This window comes from Hakea prostrata, chromosome 4, assembly GCF_041222555.1.
Source record: "Hakea prostrata isolate BN-2017 chromosome 4, UWA_Hpros_2, whole genome shotgun sequence".
Lineage (NCBI taxonomy): Eukaryota > Viridiplantae > Streptophyta > Magnoliopsida > Proteales > Proteaceae > Hakea > Hakea prostrata.
The window spans coordinates 49,704,044-49,712,780 of record NC_142603.1 but is presented as its reverse complement, the minus strand read 5'-3'; positions in this window follow the sequence as shown (position 1 = coordinate 49,712,780).

Sequence of the window (8,737 nt, the reverse complement as noted above, 5' to 3'; positions counted from 1 at the left end):
GAAAATTATTTCCTTTCAAATGTGGTTTAGATATATTAAAAAAAAAAAGTGATCTACATACCATTATGGTGTTGATTTGATTTTTTTAATCTTTTTTTTTCTTTTTCTCTACCTATGAGATGCCATTACCATGCTAGAAGCATGTTCACATGGTGTTGACTTGATCACTCCCCTTTGAGAGAAGGTTTTTATTAGCACCATTTGGGATTATCATGCTTAAAAATTTATATAAAAAAAGAGTAATTTTTTTTTTTTGATCAAAGGTTCATCCGGGCCAGCTTGTGCGCACCACGACTACATCCTTAGGGGAGTTTTTATATAATTAATGTAGGCGGGGCTTCGCCCGGCCCCAAGGAGATTCAAACTCTGACCTCCTATGTAGAAGCGTCAGTCTTTTGCCAACTGAACCACCCATTGGGGTTAAAAATGAGTAAATTTTAGTAAAAAACTTCTTAGTGAAGAAAAAGGTTATAAGTTACGACCCTCTTGTATGATAGCCAACGCCAAAAAAAAAAAAGCCAACGCTTATTAAAGCTACTTTAAAAAAAACAAAAAAAAAAAACCTTCCGTCTTCTTTTTCCTCTTTCCTTTTCTTTTTTTTATCCCAAACCCGTTTGAAAATAAAAAGGGATAGTAACCAAATTTTGAAAATAAAGTAGATGCTGAGGCATCAACTTTTTTTTATGAGAAAGCAAAAACAGCTACAAGTGAGATGTTGTAGTTCAAAACTAATAGGATAATTCTTAGATGAATCATTAGCTAAATTAACATAAATATCCTGGAGCATGGGAGAATTAAACATAGAATAGTTTATTTGTTTTGTTGCTTCAGTCACAGTTACCAAACTATTAATATTACTAATCGGTAAAGGTTTAGAGGGTCTAAGAAGAAGTGTCAAAATATCCGGGTTGTTGTTCCATATTTCCTTGATTTGTAGATCCAGTGCTCTTGTTTTGTCCAGTCCTTTTTGGATTGCCACCAAAATTGCCTCCACCACATCTGCATTAGCTAGTCTACCATACCTACAATATTATATTTGACCGTCATTATATATATTCATGCTCCATCGTACATTGCCTACCCATACATTATATATCCCTGTACACAACAACATAGGATGATTAGTGTAATTCATACAAAAAATGGGTCTGTGCTGTTTGCAATTTACAGTTGGTTCTTGTTGGGGGCTCATAAGTTCTATTGTTAATGGTGAGAATTGTAAATCCAAGATCCATTTTGAGATTTGCCCTAGAACATTGGTAGGGTTTGGCTTAGCGTTTTTGAAAAGGTCAAAATTTCTCAATCTTTCCATATAAAGTAACAGTAATTGTAAACACATGAAGGAACCAGTTTTTGGAATGCTTATCCATTTGGTGAGTAGAAAGCATTGGTTTGCAGAGATGTTGAGGCATCACTTAATCACATTATTTTAAAGTAGAAGTGCAATTGATATATAATTTTGAAAAAATTTTAAGGACACCCCAAAATAATTGGTGAAATGCACAAATACTCCAACAGCATGCCAAATTAGCAATGAGCCCCCAAAATGTTTATTATTACACACGGTGCTCCCGGGGCTTTCTGCAAATCTTGGTGACTCCCATGATGTAAATAATTTCATAACCCCCCCCCCCCCCCCCCCCCCGCGGGTTTGGGGGGGGGCCGGCCGGCGCGGGCCCCCCCCGCCCCCCTCCGGCTCATTATTACACTCTGTTCAAATCTTGTTAACTCATGATTAAATAATTTCATAACTGCAATTACCCAAATCTTTTATAATTTTACATAGCCACTATGAGTAAAATATAATTCTCAATTTCATCTTTTTTCTTCCTCAAGGGTATTATATATGCGAACCCATAACATCTTTCATTAAAAAGTATGAGTTTTTAATTACCACTCTACCATTGGCCAATTTGTCATCTTTTATGTTTATCCCAAAAAAAAAAAATGCATCTCTTATTAATTATCAACTACTTAGAGATAAACAGGAGACCTTCCGTAGTTTTCCTGTGGAATCAAAATACAAAATAGGACTTTACGGTTCATGCAACAACATTACTTGAAACCAGCAAATCCTGAATTCGACTAACAATTGAACACCATAAAGAAAGGACAAAATAACTATTTGTTCAAAAAAATATATTCAGCAAGTCTGCTAAACAATCAAATCTAGCATATTATGAAAAGTTTTTTTTGAGGGTTGGAGACTTAAACATGATAATATGGATTTTAATACAATTTTTCAGTTCAATCAATAAAAGAATAAGGTTTAGAAGCCAATAAGAATTCTTCATTTTAGGGTATAGATGAGCAAGATCCTCATCATTGCACCATAGCTCCTGCACTGTGATTTGAAAATTTGAGGCCTTGTTGAATTCCCTAGATTATAGCTTGTACCTTTGTCCCTTTGTCCCTTTGTTAAGAGTGCCTTTACTCATGTATTGTATTTTTCCATTTCATATAACCCCCCCCATACTCCAAGTTGCCGCTACCCCTGGGTTATATACTCCTACACAGAGCAAGATTGGTAAGTGTATATTTTGATGCCATCACATATGCATATATTGATATTTTCATTGGGTCTTGTGTTTGTTGAGTTTCAGAAGACATGTTGGTGAGAGTTGAAGTTCCCCCACCCATCTAGAGATGGATATTAGCGCCATTCCTACATTCAGCAAACAGTCCGAAAAGGTTGCATAATTTATTTCCTTCAAAAAAAAAAATAGCATGTAATGATGAAAATTGACATTGTCCATTTCCTTGTTGAGGTGTCCATCTCCCATTCTCGGAATATGGTTTCACACAGATCCATAATAGAATCTGAGTTTGCTGTAATGTTTTTCGTTCGGAGACCCAGCGTCATGCATACTAGCAGTTGTTCTCCTTCCCCCAGGTTGCTTGTAATTACAAGAATTGTATCAGAACGGTTGACATTTAACGGATGAAATTTTGCAATTTTACGTAGAAGAAGTTGTATAACTATCAAATGGGTGCTCATGGACTATAGGGAGCAAGTTGAAGTGCTATGGGCCTATGAGACCCTAGTCGTGATGACTAGTCTCCACTTGATCAAAAAAGGAAGAAAAAAAAAGGTACTTAATAGCACTGTTGATGTAAAAGATACAACAGGTCCAGCTCACCAAATGCTCTCAGGTTGTTCTATAAGTGAACTAGAGGTTGTGAACTCTATATGATGTTTTCAAGTTGAATGGATCTTTTCTTTCTTTCCCTTCAAAAATAAATAAATAAGATGACTTGATCAGTATTCCGTAAATACATAATTTTTTCAAATCAAATGTTTCTCTATTTTTTTTATTTTATGGAAGGGACAAACAAAACATCCAATTCTTTTCGGAACAATGCTTGGTTCCAATGGGTCTTTTAGTAGGTTTCAAGTCTAAATAAAGTTATGATCATCTATGGGAGAAAAATGAACAAACGTATTTGTAGGATTCACAATAAATTCTTTAATCTCATCCGGACGGAGATGATTATTCATCTAATTTCCGCATTCCATGAATGGCTGGCACATTGAAAAATATCAAGAATGTTGCTTCCATAATTTATCTTATTCTACCTATATGTGTTGCATCTAGAAAAAAAGGATCTAAAGAATCAACTAACGTGTAGAATCTCTTGTTCTCTCAAGTGGATGCAGGCAATTTTGCCAAATCATGGCAAATAACGCGTGTTTTGCTTGTATTCTTCTTTGTGGTTATGCATCTATTCCCAATAGTTTGTTACGCAAAACCACAGATTGAACTTGTATCGATCAATAAGTAGGAAGAACTTTTTTCTTGAATGAATCATACTCCAATTCCCTTTCTTAGAACCATATGAGAGAGAGAGAGAGAGAGAGAGAGAGAGAGAGAGAGAGAGAGAGAGAGAGAGAGAGAGAGAGAGAGAGAGAGAGAGAGAGAACTTTTTTCTTCATTGCATGGTTAAACTCAAACTTGCATTCAATAGAAAAACATGTATATGAAATCCGGATAAATTCTTTTTTCCCCTAGCTCTAGGTTTCTCATCTTCCATTAATTGTGTAAGGTTTTCTAACTATTTTCTTGATTGCATGATTAAACTCAAACTTACACTTAATAAAAAAACATGTATATAAAATCCGGATAAATTCTTTTCTCCCTGGCTCTAGGGTTTCTCATTTTCCTTTAATTGTGTAAGGTTTTCTTTTTCTTACAGTTGCAGACTTGCAGGTAAAACTCATCCATTTATTAAACAATGATTACAATAGCCTTCGAATGGACTTATAAATTTACCTCCAACGTAGCAATAAATTACTGAGGTTTTCTTTCTTTTATCATGTTTGTATTAAATTAACTTCTCAATGTTCTGTACTGTCTAATGTAGTTTTACATTATGCTAACCTCTTTGTCATTTGTCCCATGGAAAGTCAGGTATCTTTTGGAGGATATCAAGCATTTGGTTGCCATCTTCAATCAAGTCAGGTTCACTCATAACTTCCAAGAGGAAAACTTTGTAGCTGATTATATCGCCAACCATGCAGCCCCTCACTCAAGGTTGATTCCTAGGTTCCTTTTCCGTGCTCTTCTTTTTTTTCTCTCTTTTTCTTATGATACTATTTATGATTTCAGCACCAGAATACTGACACATCGAAAATATTTTTCTTATCCGAAAATAAGGAAACAAAACAAAAACATTACTATACAATCCGATAGTGTATTGCTGAAAAATATTTACCCTCAATTGCATGAACCAAGTCATACTCACATAGAGTGTTCTACCAAAATAAATAAATAAACTAAAGTTCTCCCTTGAACCCGGAGAGTTTTCAATTTTAACCTCTTATATGAAGGGTTCTTCTTTTTTTCTTTTTTGGGTGGGGGATAACATGCACATTAGTTTTTTGCCAACTGAGCAAAACCTTGGGTTGAATCATTCAAAAAAAAATTTAAGTATTTAAGAGCACTAGAAACCCATGTATGAATGGTCATTCACATGTGGTTGCTATTGTTTTTCAAATCAGATAATGGACTTGTTCATGAAGCAAATCACATAACATGCATGGTGGGCATGCTTGGCCGGAATGGGTACTTGGAAGAAGCAACAGGTATGGTTGAGGAATATTCAAGAACAGTGATCATGAAGACTAGCTCACAAGAATTAAGCTCTTCTTGGCGCTTGTGTTTCGCATGGAAATGTGGAGCTTGGGACAAAAGTGGGAGAGAATTTGATGATTATAGAACCTCAGAGAGATGCTAGCTATGTGCTACTGTCAAACTTGTACTGTGCAAGTGGACAATGGAAGGAAGCAGAGGATGTGCGGAAAGCATTGGTGAAGCAAGGGGTAAAGAAGATGCCTGCTTGTAGTTGGATTGAAGTGGGAAACAGGGTTATGGTCTTTGTAGCTGGGAAACATTCTTATCCTCACATGGAAGACTTGTATAACATATTAAATTTTCTAAAAACTTAAATGAGAAATCCAAATTTGTTTGGCTTTGAAAATTATAAAGCATTCCTATCTTAAAAGATAAAATTCCATGGTTTAAGCTGTTCAAAATTTATATTTTAAATATTTGAAAAACCCTAATGGATATCCTTAGGATTTATTTATCATCAACTAACTAGAGATAAACCGGTTTGTCGAGAAAAACATGTTTACTCCATTCTAATGGAACTCGTGTTTGTCGAGAAAAACATGTTTACTCCATTCAGTAGCACCACGTCTAATCAAATACAACACCAAGTTCTTGGTATCTTGATGATGAATGACACAGACAATGCAGTCCTGCGAAGTAGGAGATGATGAGATTGCTCCAACATATTCAGAAACAGATGAATCAGGTAATGGTGGGAGGTCTATTCTTGCTCTGGAGAATGGGCAGAAGAAGATTTAAGACAGAACCATCTCTGTAAACGAGAAGCCATCCTCCATCTGATGCAATACATTTCGCACCTTCCAACTCAGGGATATCTATGAAGTAACGTTTCAATTGCGATTTGTTTATCAAAGAGCACTTACAACCATCATCATCATCATAAAGTAGAAACCATGGCATTCTTTCAATTTCAGCTGAAGCATTAACAGAAAGCAGAACGCCACGAATTACAAGTACTGCAGAAACCCAGCAGATCGATTATACCCAGACAGACAGCCAGACAGACGGAGTGCGATTAAGTATTTAAACTCAAGAAATCTAAACAAGGATTAAACTAAGCTATAAGCTGCCTATGATAGTAGGTCATTTTCCTATTATATGCCACTAAGAAAATAAAGAGCTAAGAGTTTTTATAAGTTATAATTCTCGGTACTAAGTCTAACAACAGAACCCTCATAAATATAGTACCAAGAGAGATATTGATGGTCGTTCAGTTCCGTTTCCCCATGATAGAGCTTCATCTTCTCTGTTGGAATACCTGAAACGTCATGAATCTTCTCCTTCAATGACCGTACTGTTTTTGATTGATCCGTCCTCAGAAGATGAGTTTCAGTGTTGTTTATCTTAACTGTAAGGGTAAAGTCACCATTAGGCATCATGTGACTCATTAGTATCTCATCTCCATCTGTTATTCCGTAGAAATCAAGGGTCTTTCTGTCTTGTAACTGACGACCCTCCTGCCGGGTCTTTCCCAACCACAATTTTTGTCGAGCAACTTGGGCACCGAACTCTGTTTCCAGTTCTTGTTTCACTTGACGTATAGTATATGATGGTTCTACGATCATCCTATATAGCAACCCATTTTGAGTTTCAATGATGATGTGCATTTTATCACGTAACCTGACCTGGAGCTAAGATCTCTCCGAGATCGAGAAAATTTTAAAAAATAATCTTAATAAAATGACAACTTTAACGTAGCTAATTTGAAGAAAATGAAGAGATATATGTAGAACTGTTACCAGAAGGTGGCAAGGATCAATATCTAAAGTGGACTCCAACCCTCTGTGATTTGAAATGAAATGCAAAGGGTGGGCTCCTTATAATTACAACATTCATGTTAATTTTGGATGCTTGTTTTAACTTGCTAGTTGCATGATATGCTCATCTGGAAGACTGGAAATAGTTGTTTTAACTTGTTAGTTGCATGATCATCTGGAAGTGGTTGATACTTGATACTCGTTACCTGTCTCTCTGTCTCTCTCTTCTATTCAGAATAGAAGCCCAACAAGTAAGCCTAATAAGAGAATTTAGGGTTGGGTTGGGTTGGGCTAAGAGTTCATAAAATTGGGTAATAATACACTCACTAACGTGAAAAATGAAAATTTCCGATAATTTCACGTACTTATTGTTGGTGACCATCTTGCTTTCAGTTCCCTACAGGACAGGGCGGACCCACTAAGGGGCCGGAGGGGCCATGGCCTCCCGGAATTTTCAAATTTTTTATTAAGTCTTTTAATTTTTGGATTTTTATCTTAATTTCCTTTTTTATTTTTCACTTTTTTTCTCTTCTCACATGTGAAATGTCACTATTTGCCCCCCCCAAATATTGAGAACAATTTTTAAATGTAAAATAATGGATATAAAAATCATCTATAGTTAAAAACTAATTCCTCAATTCCTATTTATTCTCCCCACTTTTCTCTCTCACATCTTTTCTTCCTATTTATTCTCATCTCTTTCTATAAACGTAGATTAAATGAAATTTTTGAAAATTTTTTTTTTATTAGATATTCAAAATATCATTATAATTAAAAAATTACTCCTCAATACCTATTTATTTTCTCATATCTCCTCTCTCCTCTCTCCTCTTTTTTTCCTATTTATTCTCTTCTATTTCTTTCTTCCTATTTATTCTTCCCTTTTTAAAAGCTTGGGTTAAAGAAAAATTGGGAAAAATCTTCCCCACAATTAGATACTCTTTTTCTTTCTCAATTTATTGATTGTTTCTCTTTTTTTTTTATTCTTTATTTGATTTTATATTTTTTGTTTCTTTATTTTGGTTACAATTTTTGCTATTTGATTTTATATTATAATTAAAATGTCTATAGTTAGTAAGTACCACTAGTTTGCATCTCTTATCTTAAAAAAAAATTGGTTTGCATCTGACTTTTTAGGGTTGAAGCCTAAATAAGTATAGGTAAATTTGCATCATCTATTTTGTACTGATATAGGTAAATTTGGTGAATTATTTACCTATATATCTTGTTGAAAAAAATATCATTATCAATAATTTATCTATTTTTATCAAATATGTGTGGGCCCCACAAAATATATATGAGTCTATTACTTAATACAATAAAATAATTTATAGGTGAGACCCCCAATGGATCTTATAAGACCCACACAATATGTGTGCGAAAAACCATTAGTGTATCCCCAATCTGAACTTCCATTCTTCCCCCCCAATATCGAATCCTGGTTCCGCTTCTACTTATTATAAGGTTTAGCTTAATATAATTATAGGTAAGTTCGTCATTTCTTGTAACCAACTAATGGAATGAAATAAGAAATGAATGTTAAGGGCCTTTTTGGTATTTGCGAAGTCAAAAAATCAAAAGAAATAAACACAATAATTCATTTTTGTCAAAAATAAAAAATGGTGAAGTTTTGTCTTAAAAAATCATGAATTTTGGTTCTTCAGGTTCTCGAGTCTTTTCATCCATACAGATAGAAGACAAGAACAGCCACCATCCAAACAGTAACGTGCAGCACTACTCACCTTCTGTTGGAGATAAAATTGTCAGAAAAATATCCTTTTAACAAATTCATTAAACTTCTAACTGTACTATTTATACCACACATCAAGTACCTTAAGATTGCTGGAA